The following is an 11,894-nucleotide window of genomic DNA, read 5'->3' as shown; positions in this document are numbered from 1 at the left end:
GGAGAATTTGAGAGAAATGAGGGTCTTTCATTCTCTCCTTAACTATGGAAATCTGGAAGCGAACACAGCACCTGAAGAAGGAATTAGGCTCTGAGTAACTCTGAATAGGGAAGGTAGCTTCGTAGTTGGGGAAAGAAGCTTCGAGAAATGGGGTTTGATGGTCTACTGATCCAACAGTTCTCACATTGGATTATTTCTGTTCTAACTGCTGAGTGAATGAGAAGTGGAAAAAGATCCAGAACAAAGAGTGACCACATGACTGAAGGAAAGAGATGACATCTGGAAGGGTGGACATACACTGGACAGTCCATGGAGGCAGGAAGGCAAGCTGGGGACGAGGGGCAGGGGATAGGTGCCGAACCGTCCACCACCATATTTTCTGGCTAGTTGCATTGGCATAAATATTGTTCATTTTGAAGATTCAAGATCTTTCAGGTTGCAAGGAAGAGGGGCACATTCAATGGTAACTCAGGTAATAGGGACTACACCATATAGATTCCATGCAAACACACTGAGAGCCAGGTGAGACCTTTAAGAAAGAACTTCACGGAATATGTGTGTCAGCCCGAGAGGAAGGTGGCAGCATTTTACTGGCAGAAAGTGAAAAGAAAGGGCACCGTCAGGCTTTCACTGACTCCCCACTGAGGGGAGATTTCAAAGGTTCGTGTCCTTGAAGAGCTCACTGTTTAGTGAGGGAGCCAATGACGGTAATTCAGTGTGACAGATTCCGTAAAAAAGTGCAAAGTGAGGAGGGAACAGAGGGGAGATTGTGACAAAATTATCTGGGCAAGTTTTCTGAGGATTTGCTAACTGGGTTGGTGCGTGCAGGATAAGTGTGACTGAGGGTCGCTGAGGATTCAGCCCCAGTAGGACAAGAACCAGGACCACCAGGATCAAAGATTCAAACCTGGTAACAGAGAGGGTTGTAGAGCTTCAGCATAACAAAGAATACCCTGAGGTCTGCTTAGGGGAACATTGTAAGAGGTACTGTGTATGAAGTTAATAACTCCCACAGGACAGGCTTCACTGGTGGCGCAGTGGTTGAGAATCCGCCTGCCAATGCAGGGGAGACGGGTTCGAGCCCTGGTCCAGGAAGATCCCACATGCCGCAGAGCAACTAAGCCTGTGCGCCACAACTACTGAGCCCGCGCTCTAGAGCCTGCGAGCCACAACTACTGAGCCCATGTGCCACAAATACTGAAGTCTGTGCTCCTAGAGCCCGTGCTCCATAACAAGAGAAGCCACTGCAATGAGAAGCCCGTGCACCGCAACGAGGAGTAGCCCCTGCTCGCCACAACTAGAGAAAAGCCTGCGTGCAGCAATGAAGACTTAACACAGCCAAAAAAAAAACTTTAAAAATAACTCCCACAGAAGAGACTGAATTAAAGAATCAATCTCACGAGAAAGCTGAAGAGTTGAGTCACTGTTTAGCATTTTGAGAAGCTCGCTTCTGAACTGGTTCAAAGATGCTAACAGCAGAAAGGCAGCAGGGGGCTTCTTTCTTTTCTCCTTCCTTCCCTCCCTCCCTCCCTTCCTCCATTCTTCCCTTCTTTCCTTCCTCCTTTCTTTCCCTCCTTGCTTCCTTCTTTCCATCATTAAGGAATTCTTTTTCAGGAGAATCAAGAATGAGAATATTTCATGACCTGTTATTAGGAAATTGCAGTCAGTGATTCAGTGCAGGAGAATGAGGTACTACGTTAAGCTAAAGGCAATAGAAGTTCACAGAAGAAACGGGCAAATGTTCCACTAGGGAGAAAGCAAGTCACTAAAATAAAAAAACATAGCTATTAAATACATCCCACTTGTAAGTATTCAGAATTTCCAAGTAAGAAAATTAGACTCCTTGATGATGCCCTTAAATTCTATTATTTTTATTCTGGGTACAATCTGACATGTCTGACAAGAAAAAAGTAATGGAATAATTAATATGATCCTATTTTTTATACATATAATTGTATTTTTCGCTTTATTAAATCTTAAGATATTATTGTTAAAGACATTACTAAAATTACATGTATATACTCAGTGTCTCTCAGAAAATAGAGTTCCAAGAATAATGGTGTGTCATTCTATATTTGAAGAAAAACATCTGTTTTTAGAGAAAACTTTATTCTCTAATGCATTTATTCATTTAGTTCATTTGTTCTTTCCAGTTCTTTGCATGATTCTCTTTAGTAATAAAGTGAAGGCAATTTACCCAAAGATTAATATTTTCTTGCTAGTTGCAGTGGCATGAATATTGTTCATTTTGCAGATTCAAGATCTTTCAGGTTGCAAGGAACAAGGGCACACTCAAGAGTAGCTCAAGTGCTAGGGAATGCACAATTAGGATGAGGGAAATGTCTCAGTATCAAAGCCAGTAGGTTTCAAAGGAAATCAAAGCAGTACGAAAATCATGTGATAGGAGCTCAGAAGACACGGAAGTTGAGAGTCTGTTGTCCCCTAGGTTAGGGCCCTGTTCCCATGGATACTCATCAGCGTCTCCTCATCCATTTCTCCCGTAACTATTTTTTTTTTAACATCTTTATTGGAGTATAATTGCTTTACAATGGTGTGTTAGTTTCTGCTTTACAACAAAGTGAATCAATTATACATATACATATGTTCCCATATCTCTTCCCTCTTGTGTCTCCCTCCCTCCCACCCTCCCTATCCCACCCCTCTAGGTGGTCACAAAGCACCGAGTTGATCTCCCTGTGCTATGCGGTTGCTTCCCACTAGCTATCTACCTTACGTTTGGTAGTGTATATATGTCCATGCCACTCTCTCACTTTGTCACAGCTTACCCTTCCCCCTCCCCATATCCTCAAGTCCATTCTCTAGTAGGTCCGTGTCTTTATTCCTGTCTTACCCCTAGGTTCTTCATGACACTTTTTTTTCTTAGAGTCCATATATATGTGTTAGCATACAGTATTTGTCTTTCTCTTTCTGACTTACTTCACTCTGTATGACAGAATCTAGGTCCATCCACCTCACTACAAATAACTCAATTTCGTTTCTTTTTATGGCTAAGTAATATTCCATTGTATATATGTGCCACATCTTCTTTATCCATTCATCCGATGATGGACACTTAGGTTGCTTCCATGTCCTGGCTATTGTAAATAGAGCTGCAATGAACATTTTGGTACATGACTGTTTTTGAATTATGGTTTTCTCAGGGTATATGCCCAGTAGTGGAATTGCTGGGTCATATGGTAGTTCTATTTTTAATTTTTTAAGGAACCTCCATACTGTTCTCCATAGTGGCTGTATCAGTTTACATTCCCACCAACAGTGAAAGAGGGTTCCCTTTTCTCCACACCCTCTCCGGCATTTATTGTTTCTAGATTTTTTGATGATGGCCGTTCTGACTGGTGTGAGGTGATACCTCATTGTAGTTTTGATTTGCATTTCTCTAATGATTAGTGATGTTGAGCACTTTTTCATGGGTTTGTTGGCAATCTGTGTATCTTCTTTGGAGAAATGTCTATTTAGGTCTTCTGCCCATTTTTGGATTGGGTTGTTTGTTGTTTTGTTATTGAGCTGGACAGGTACATGTAAACAAATGAAATTAGAACACTCCCTAACACCATACACAAAAATAAACTCAAAATGGATTAAAGACCTAAATGTAAGGTCAGACACTATCAAACTCTTAGAGGAAAACATAGGCAGAACACTCTATGACACAAATCACAGCAAGATCCTTTTTGACCCACCTCCTAGAGAAATGGAAATAAAAATAAACAAATGGGACCTAATGAAACTTCAAAGCTTTTGCACAGCAAAGGAAACCATAAACAAGACCAAAAGACAACCCTCAGAATGGGAGAAAATATTTGCTAATGAAGCAACTGACAAAGGATTAATCTCCCGTCATTACTGATCAGTCAACTCATTGAGCCTTGTCATTCTAACTCCCTTGAGAGGACTGAGCTGATTTAGCCATCGCTGTCCAGTAGAGGGCTCTCTTGGTAGTCAGAGTTCTTGGCTGCATGTAATAAACTGCGTCATTTTCTAGGGCTGCCCTAGCAAAGTACTACAATCTAGGTGGCTTAAATAACAGAAATGCATTATCTCACAGTTCTGGAGACTAGAAGTCTGAGATCAAGGTATCGTCAGGGGTGGTTCCTTCTGAGGGCTGCCAGGGAAGTATCTATTCCAAGCCTCTCTCCTTGTCTTGCAGATGGCCATATTCATGTTCACATGGCACTCTTCTTATATGTGTCTGTGACTGAATTTCCCCCTTTTATAAAGACACCAGTCTTAATGGATTAGAGCCCACCCTAATGACCTCATCTTAACTAATTACACCTGCAGTGATCTTATTTCCAAATAAAGTTACATTCTGAGGTACTGGAGCCTAGGGCTTCAAAATATGAATTTTGGGTGGACACAATTCAACTGATAACAAAACCCAAATCAAAACAGTTTAAGTTAAAAGGGGATATTACTGCAGATCTTCAGGAAGGACAGGGGCTCAGGAACAGTGGAAACCAGAGCCTGGAGGACCACCTTGACTCTGGTCTTTACTTCTCTGTAACAGCTTCGTTTACTTCTCTTTCATACAGTTTACATCCACAGGGCAGGGGATGTGATGATTGACAGCTCCAGAGATCCACATTTCCATCATCAGAGAAGAGATGAATAATAGATTCTCTGGCTGCAAATTAAAACATTTCAGGATAAGGGCTGTGTTGTTCTGATGTGGTTTCAGAGCCCACCCCTAGACTAACTGCTGTGGTCACAGTTCTTTCCAAATATGTGCCACATGGTCAGAAGGAATGTTTCTCAAAAGAAGGAGGATATTTTTCTTGGTGGAATAAACAAAAGATACCTATTACCTTGTCCCTGGTGGGTAGAGTTCTCACAAAAGACCACCTCCAAAACTGCTTCCTGCCATTGGACCAGGTCCCTAATAATCATCTAATCAGTGTGGCTATGGTCATGGTGCACTGTGAAACCACCTGGTACCAAGCATGGCATCCTACATACAGGGATCTCTTTAGTAGGGATATATGGACAATGTAAGCTTTTTTTTTTTTTTTTTTGGCTGAGCCGGGTTCTAGTTGCAGTACACAGGATCTTTGCTGCCACGTGCAGGATCTTTAGTTGCAGCATGCGAACTCTTAGTTGCAGCATGTGGGATCTAGTTCCCTGACCAGGGATCGAACCTGGGCTCCCTGCATTGGGAGCATGGCGTCTTAGCCACTGGACCACCAGGGAAGTCCCAAGGCAAGCATTCTAAGATATCTCAAAATTGCACAACGCAGCAAGAAAGCCCATCATATAGATGAATTTTATAAAGCCAGTTTATAAGTTGTTTTCTTATATATTTGTGCTCTCTACTTAAAGTCAAATGCAGAGGAAAATATCCTAGTTAATTGAGCACTGCACATGTAACATTCTCCAGTTCATTCAGGTTTTACCATGTTTTACTTATTCTGAAGTGTTCTGGTGACTAGAGATCATGTGTCAGGTAAAAGAAAAAACCGAACACTACATTTCCAGAAAACTGTCCACACAGAAACCTGCACACAAATGTCTACAGCAGCTGTGGTCACAGTTGCCAAAACTTGGAAGCAGCCAAATTATCCTACAACGGGGGAAAGGATAAACAAACTGTGGTCCATCCAGACAATGGAATATCATTTTGTACTAAAACGAAATGAGCTGTCAGGCCATGAAAGGACACGGAAGGACCTCAAATGTGTATTGCTAAGTGAAGGATGCCAGCCTGAAAAGGCTGCATACCGTGTGTTCCAGCTATATGACACAGTGGAAAAGGCAAAACTATGGAGATAGTAAAAAGATGAGTGACGTGAAAGATAAACAAAGCCTGATGCTACTTCAAGTGATAAGGATTTTGGTCAGTTGCAAAAGGGAAAAGAACCCAGCGTGGATTGAATTCGACCTTGATCCATGCTGAGGTGACTGGGTGTTTAAAGGGAGAATGAAGATGGGAGGAGGGAGATGGGGTGGGTCCATGTGAAACCATCTGGGTTTGCTAAGTTAGGCTCCTTCCCTCCCACAGAGGCTGGGAGAAGGGGGCCCTATCTTCAGACGTTGGCTGGAACAGTCATCTCTTTGGGCAACCTTGAGTTTTCTCAGGCAGGCACTTTAAGAGGGGGTAGGATCATCCTAGTGATACGAACTTGAGATGTTAGAAACCATGATAGTGTTTGACCAAGTCTTTCTGGGCCAAGGTTGAGGCCTGGTGGAGAAGAGGGCTCAGAGGAGCCTGGGTAGAATTTGGAGAGAATTACTGTCAGTGGTTACCAGAAGTTTGGTGGAGCACAGGGGATTTCAGGGGTAGTGAAGTTATTCTGTATAATACTGTCATGGTGGATAGATGTCATTATACTTTGTCAAAACCCACAGAATGTACAACACCAAGAGTGAAACTTGGGGCTTCCCTGGTGGCACAGTGGTTAAGAATCCGCCTGCCAATGCAGGGGACACAGATTTGATCCCTGGTCCAGGAAGATCCCACATGCCGCAGAGCAACTAAGCCCGTGCGCCACAACTACTGAGCCTGTGCTCTAGAGCCTGCGAGCCACAACTACTGAGCCTTTGTGTCACAACTACTGAAGCCCATGCACCTAGAGCCCGTGCTCCGCAACAAGAGAAGCCACTGTAATGAGAAGCCCGCACACCGCAACAAAGAGTAGACCCCGCTCGCCATAACTAGAGAAAGCCTGTGGGCAGCAACGAAGACCCAAGGCAGCCAAAAAAAAAAAAAAAAAAGAATCCTCCTGCCAATGCAGGGACACGGGTTTGAACCCTGGTCCGGGAATTTCCCACATGCTGTGGAGCAACTAAGCCCGCAAGCCACAACTACTGAGCCTGCACTCTAGAGACTGTGAGCCACAACTACTGAGCCCGTGTGCCACAACTACTGAAGCCCACGCACCTAGAGCCGATGCTCCGCAACAAGAGAAGCCACCGTAATGAGAAGCCCACGCACCGCAACGAAGAGTAGCCCCTGCTCGCTGCAACTAGAGAAAGCCTGAGCGTAGCAACGAAGACCCAACGCAGCCAAAAATAAAATAATTAATTAAAAAAAAAAAAGAGTGAACCCTAATGTAAACTATGGACTTTTGTTAATAATAATGTATCAACATCTGCTCATCCATTGTAACAGGTATGGCACATTAATGCAGCATTTTAATAATAGGAAAAATATGTATGGTGAAGAGGGGGGTATATGTGGACTCTGTATTTTCTGCTAATTTTTTTCTGTAAAACTAAAACTGCCCTAAAATAGTCTATTTATTTTAAAATTGAATTTTCAGGTTTTTTCATTAGGTTTGAGTGGAATCATTAAATTTGAAGTGAATAACGCTAGTTGTTATTTTAATATAATATGTTACAGACTTGAAGATAACTTTAGCATGCTATGTGTAAATGAAAAGTTACGATTGAAAAGTTGATTGCTTCAAAAGTATTGCATAATGTTAAAAATGTTTAAAATAAAAGGTAGCTTCCTACCCCACCCAGGTGACTTCTCTTAGGAGTTTGAAATCTCCCCACAACTACCCTATTTTGGTCCTCATAAAGTCTTGTGTGTGATGGCAGGGAAGCTATTATAGTTCCCACCTGGAGTCACTGAGGCAGTTTTCAGAGTTTGGTTTCCATGAGAAAACACCCAAAAGGCACCTATTCAGTGCCTGGCACAGAGGTCCTAAAGAAATAATATTTTCCCTCTCTATTGGAAAAGGTACCTCTTTATTTGGAAAAGGTACCTCTTTTTATTGGAAAAGGTACCTCTTTTTTTTCCTCTTTATTTGGAAAAGGTACCTCTTTGAGGTAAAGCATTTTAAAACATGCTCAAACAAAAAGACTGAGACTCTAAAAGGAAAAAGTTTTTCCCAAAACTGAGACAGGATGTTAAGGAGCTGGGAGACTTCCTTCTTTATTTCCAGGGGCTACTAGCTTTATTAAGGCGTTAGCACACCCAGTCCCAGGAAGGCATAGCCTTTTGATTGAAAATACCCAGTATTTGGTGAACATTGAGAAGGGCGCCCTAGTTGGGTAATGCCTCAGATTAGATAACCAGCTGTCAGTAATTTTAGCGTTTGCTTGGTTTTATGAAATCTTGTATTGACTGAGGCATTCTGGTTCAGGTTTTGTTTTTTCATTCTCCACCTGTTTGTGGATAGATTTTTCTGAGTGGTGTGGAATTCCTTATTTTACACACTTACTTACATTTCATGCTAGACATCTGATGAAGGAAATTGAGCTGCTCTTTCTATTCCCTTATGAGCAGGAGATCCTGGGGTAAACATTGCTGTGTGACAAACCAGGACCAGTAGGAGTACTATGGAAACAAGCTTTGAAAAGAGAGGGAATTACCTAAAATTAGATCAAGCCAAAGCTGCCCTATCAGGTAAATCCTGTTGCTAAATTGCTTGCAGCAAGCGAAGCACGGGATAATACTGTGTTGGATGAAAAAAAAAAAACTTTTTTAAGCCTTAGCAACAGGAAAATGTGTCAAATATCTAGTGTTATCAAGTTCTCTCTTATTTTTCTTTCTTACTTTTCCAACTTGAAAGAAGACATGGGGAATTATATATAGACAACCGATTCAGGGCATGGGGGTGGATGACCCTGTTTTAAAAAATGTTTGAAAGTAAGCAAGTTAGTCACTTTGAGATCAAGTGATATTGCTGAGAAATTAGTGATCTTTTTCTAGAACTTAATGGACAGACTGTTTTCAAAACTAACCATTTGTTCTAGTTGCCCTACTTTCATTAGGGCATTACGAAAGGCTTTGAGGCATCATGGGGATTGAACTTCCTCAAGAAAAGGGCCATAACACAAGTAAGGGACGGGAGAACTGGGTATCTTGGCAAAGTTGCAATTACAGCTGTTTGTGATTTCTACAGGAGTTCCTTCTCCAGGGCTATGAATTCAGCCCAGTAGGAGAACTTTGAGCTACTGATACATACTTTGTCTAGCTATCTCATGCCTCTTGGGGAAATCTACAGGCTGCAGAAGGTCCCAGTAAGTCGGGAGACAGGACATTGTATCGTTCTTTTCTCTCTCCCTCCTGCACCCACCACTTATAGCATAGGCATCTGACTTAAATCAAAGTAAGAGCTCATAAGTCATTAAAATCATAATTTTGAAAACTATGTATAAATTTGGGAAAATGCTTATGACATCATATTACACAAAAGAAGCAAGACACAAAAATGAACTTTGCTACACACCACTGTAAAGCAATTATACTCCAAAAAAGATGTTTAAAAAAAAAACTTTGCTGTGATTACGACGGTGTAATACTTACGGATACATATGAACGTGGTCTCCAAGACAGCAGGACAAAATGAAAAACATCTGGTTTCTGGGGAGATTTTTAAAAGATCTTTGAGTCGGGTTTGCTTTAATCTTGCTGTAGTTGGTACAAAAAGAAAAAGAAAGGCAGAGTGACATTAAAAATATTGAATAACTGGTATCATACACCACAGAGGCCGCTCCAACAAGCAGCTCCCATAATTACAGAGCAAGCCAGATGGTGGCAGGTAAACACAGCCTTGCAAAGCCGGGTTGCACTGAGCATTTCCCATGGGTCTGGGGGTTGGGAGTTGCTGCAGTCCCAGCAGGATGCTAGTGGGTAGATGCCCCCAGCGATGCCTTATCTGGAACCGGAGCAGTGGGTGGGGTGGGTGTGAAGCACTGGGTGGACTCCGCCATCACCTAGTAACCAACCAGCACTGTACTATTTCCACACTTTGGCAACCGGTACAGCTGTACCAGTGCCTGCAAGCAGATAGCACTCCTGATTAAGAACCATCCTGAAAGAGAGAATGAGATGATGCTTTTAAAGCCCTTACTGACTATAATGCCCAGCACTTGGTAAATACTGCATACACACTGGCTGTTGTAATAGTGCTGCATTCCTGATTTCACTTTTGTTCTTATTAATAAGCAAAAAAGCACACAGCCTAGGGGTTCCACCAGGAGAGTGTGGAAGTAGGGTTGTGCCCATCACACTTTTTTTTTCTTTTTTACAGAAAGAGGTTTATTATCCCTTAATTTCGCTGTCCCTTTCCCCCAAATCTGCCCATCAGGTATTGCCTAGCTCAGCAGCCCTCTGGTCTTTGGTGTGGAGATGGGGACAGAGAAGAAGAAATAGCAAGGACTTGAACTTGGGAAATGCTGCTTCATGTCAGCACTGTCCTTCCAAGCAACATTCATGGAAATACATTTCCCTACACAATGAGGACAGGGGCCAGGAGTTAGGAAACTCCAATAAGGGTGCCACGTACACATCAGAAAAGTAGACACAGTGCTACAGCTGATCTTCTAACCTTCTCATTTTATCCATGAGAAAACTTAAGCTCCAAGAGAGTAAGTACCTTCCTCAACTTGGTAAGTTACTTTTTTTTGGTAAATGCATTTTCTTGTGTGTCGTTCATTTTACTTTATAAACACAGATACCTACTTCCAGGTATCAAGAATGTGTTAAGAAACACGGCTGAAAAGCACAAAAAAGGATCAGCAAGGGTCTGTCATTACACATAGTCACAGAATGATTAGTGTTCAAATGAGTTCTGGAGGGGAACAGGCAGCCTAGGGATCCCCTCTAGCTATGACAGGCCCAGTCCCTCCTGGTAGAGGAAGCCAATGCCTGTTACTCAAGTTCCTCCGTCTCACCCATCATGGGGAGTGGGGGGTTTCCATTACAAGCCCAATGTGGCTCATCCCCTTCTTCTTCCCAGGAAAAGGAGCCTTGTGAAGATGCCCACTGAGTCATGGACACTGCAGCCTCATCAACACTCACGTCTGTGGGTTTTCTCCCTACAAGCACCATCATTTCCAACAGAACGCTGTGCTCTTTCTAGTGGCTGACATTCAGTGTGTGTTTATTATGTGCCAGGCGTTGTACTAAGCAGTTTATATGGATTACTTCATCCTATCCTGTTAGGAAGATATTCTTATTATGTGCATTTGCAGATGGGGAAACTGAGGCTCTGGATGGATGGATAAGTGGTGGGTAAAGCTGAGGTTCAAACCCATTCTTAACCATAAAATTGCCTTTATGAATGATGGTCTAAAATAAGGTAAATTCAAACTTCTTCAAATCTAGGGATCAATAAATGATCAACGTAAAATAATGATATCTAACACTTATAAGAAGCTTATGAAATAGGTGCTATCATTACCTCTGGTTTATAGAAATGCCTAAAGTACTTCAGGCTCTTTCGATAAAACCACATCCAGAAGAAGGAGAAACACACATAGATACAAGCACAAGACATAAGCAAACACACGTGCATTTAGACTTGGATGAAGAAATATACTCATAGGCAGAAGCATATTGTCTTCATCAGCTTGGACTGCTATAGCAAAATACCACAGACTGGAGGGCTTAAACAACAGACATATATTTCTCACGGTTCTGGAGGCTGGGAGTCCCAGATCAAGGTACTGACAGATACAGTTCTTTGTGAGGGCTCTTTCCTGGCTGGCAGATGGCTGGCTTCTCCCTGTGTGCTCACAAGGCCTTTCCTCTGTACCTGCAGGAGGAGAGAGACAGCTCCAGAGTCTCTTCTTATAAGGGCACTAATCCCATCACAAGGGTTCTGCCCTTATGCACTAATCTAAACCCAAATACTCTGAGAGTTACCTCAGTAACCAGAGGGGGAAAAAATTCCCATTATAAACAGGTATTTGTTTTGCAGACAAAAGAGTATTTTCCTTGGAACCCCTTACTAAGACACAATTCCATGAGAGAGGTATCATTAATCCCATATTACAGATAAAGAAACCGAGAATCAGAAAGTTAAGTAATTTACTCAATTGTTTTAAACGCTTGCCATGTTCGGGGGACCCCCTTCTATGGAATAGGCATACTTTGATTCCCTCTCTCTCTCTTAAACTTTTTTTTTTTTTTTTTTTTTTGC

At 42.2% G+C, this 11,894-nt stretch overlaps 1 long non-coding RNA gene across 1 annotated transcript; it reads right to left on the bottom strand.

Annotated features, from left to right (window-relative positions):
- Positions 1-8,190: 8,190 nt before the first annotated feature.
- Positions 8,191-11,495, bottom strand: LOC132508752 (uncharacterized). The gene is made up of 3 exons (XR_009536751.1): positions 11,386-11,495; positions 9,275-9,379; positions 8,191-8,315 (listed from the first exon to the last, which is right to left on the bottom strand). It is a non-coding gene; the product is annotated as an uncharacterized LOC132508752 (long non-coding RNA).
- Positions 11,496-11,894: the final 399 nt, after the last annotated feature.

This window comes from Lagenorhynchus albirostris, chromosome 18 (genome assembly GCF_949774975.1).
Source record: "Lagenorhynchus albirostris chromosome 18, mLagAlb1.1, whole genome shotgun sequence".
In the NCBI taxonomy this organism is placed as follows: domain Eukaryota; kingdom Metazoa; phylum Chordata; class Mammalia; order Artiodactyla; family Delphinidae; genus Lagenorhynchus; species Lagenorhynchus albirostris.
Note: the sequence above shows the minus strand (reverse complement) of the source record. Positions and strands in the feature narration are given on the sequence as shown.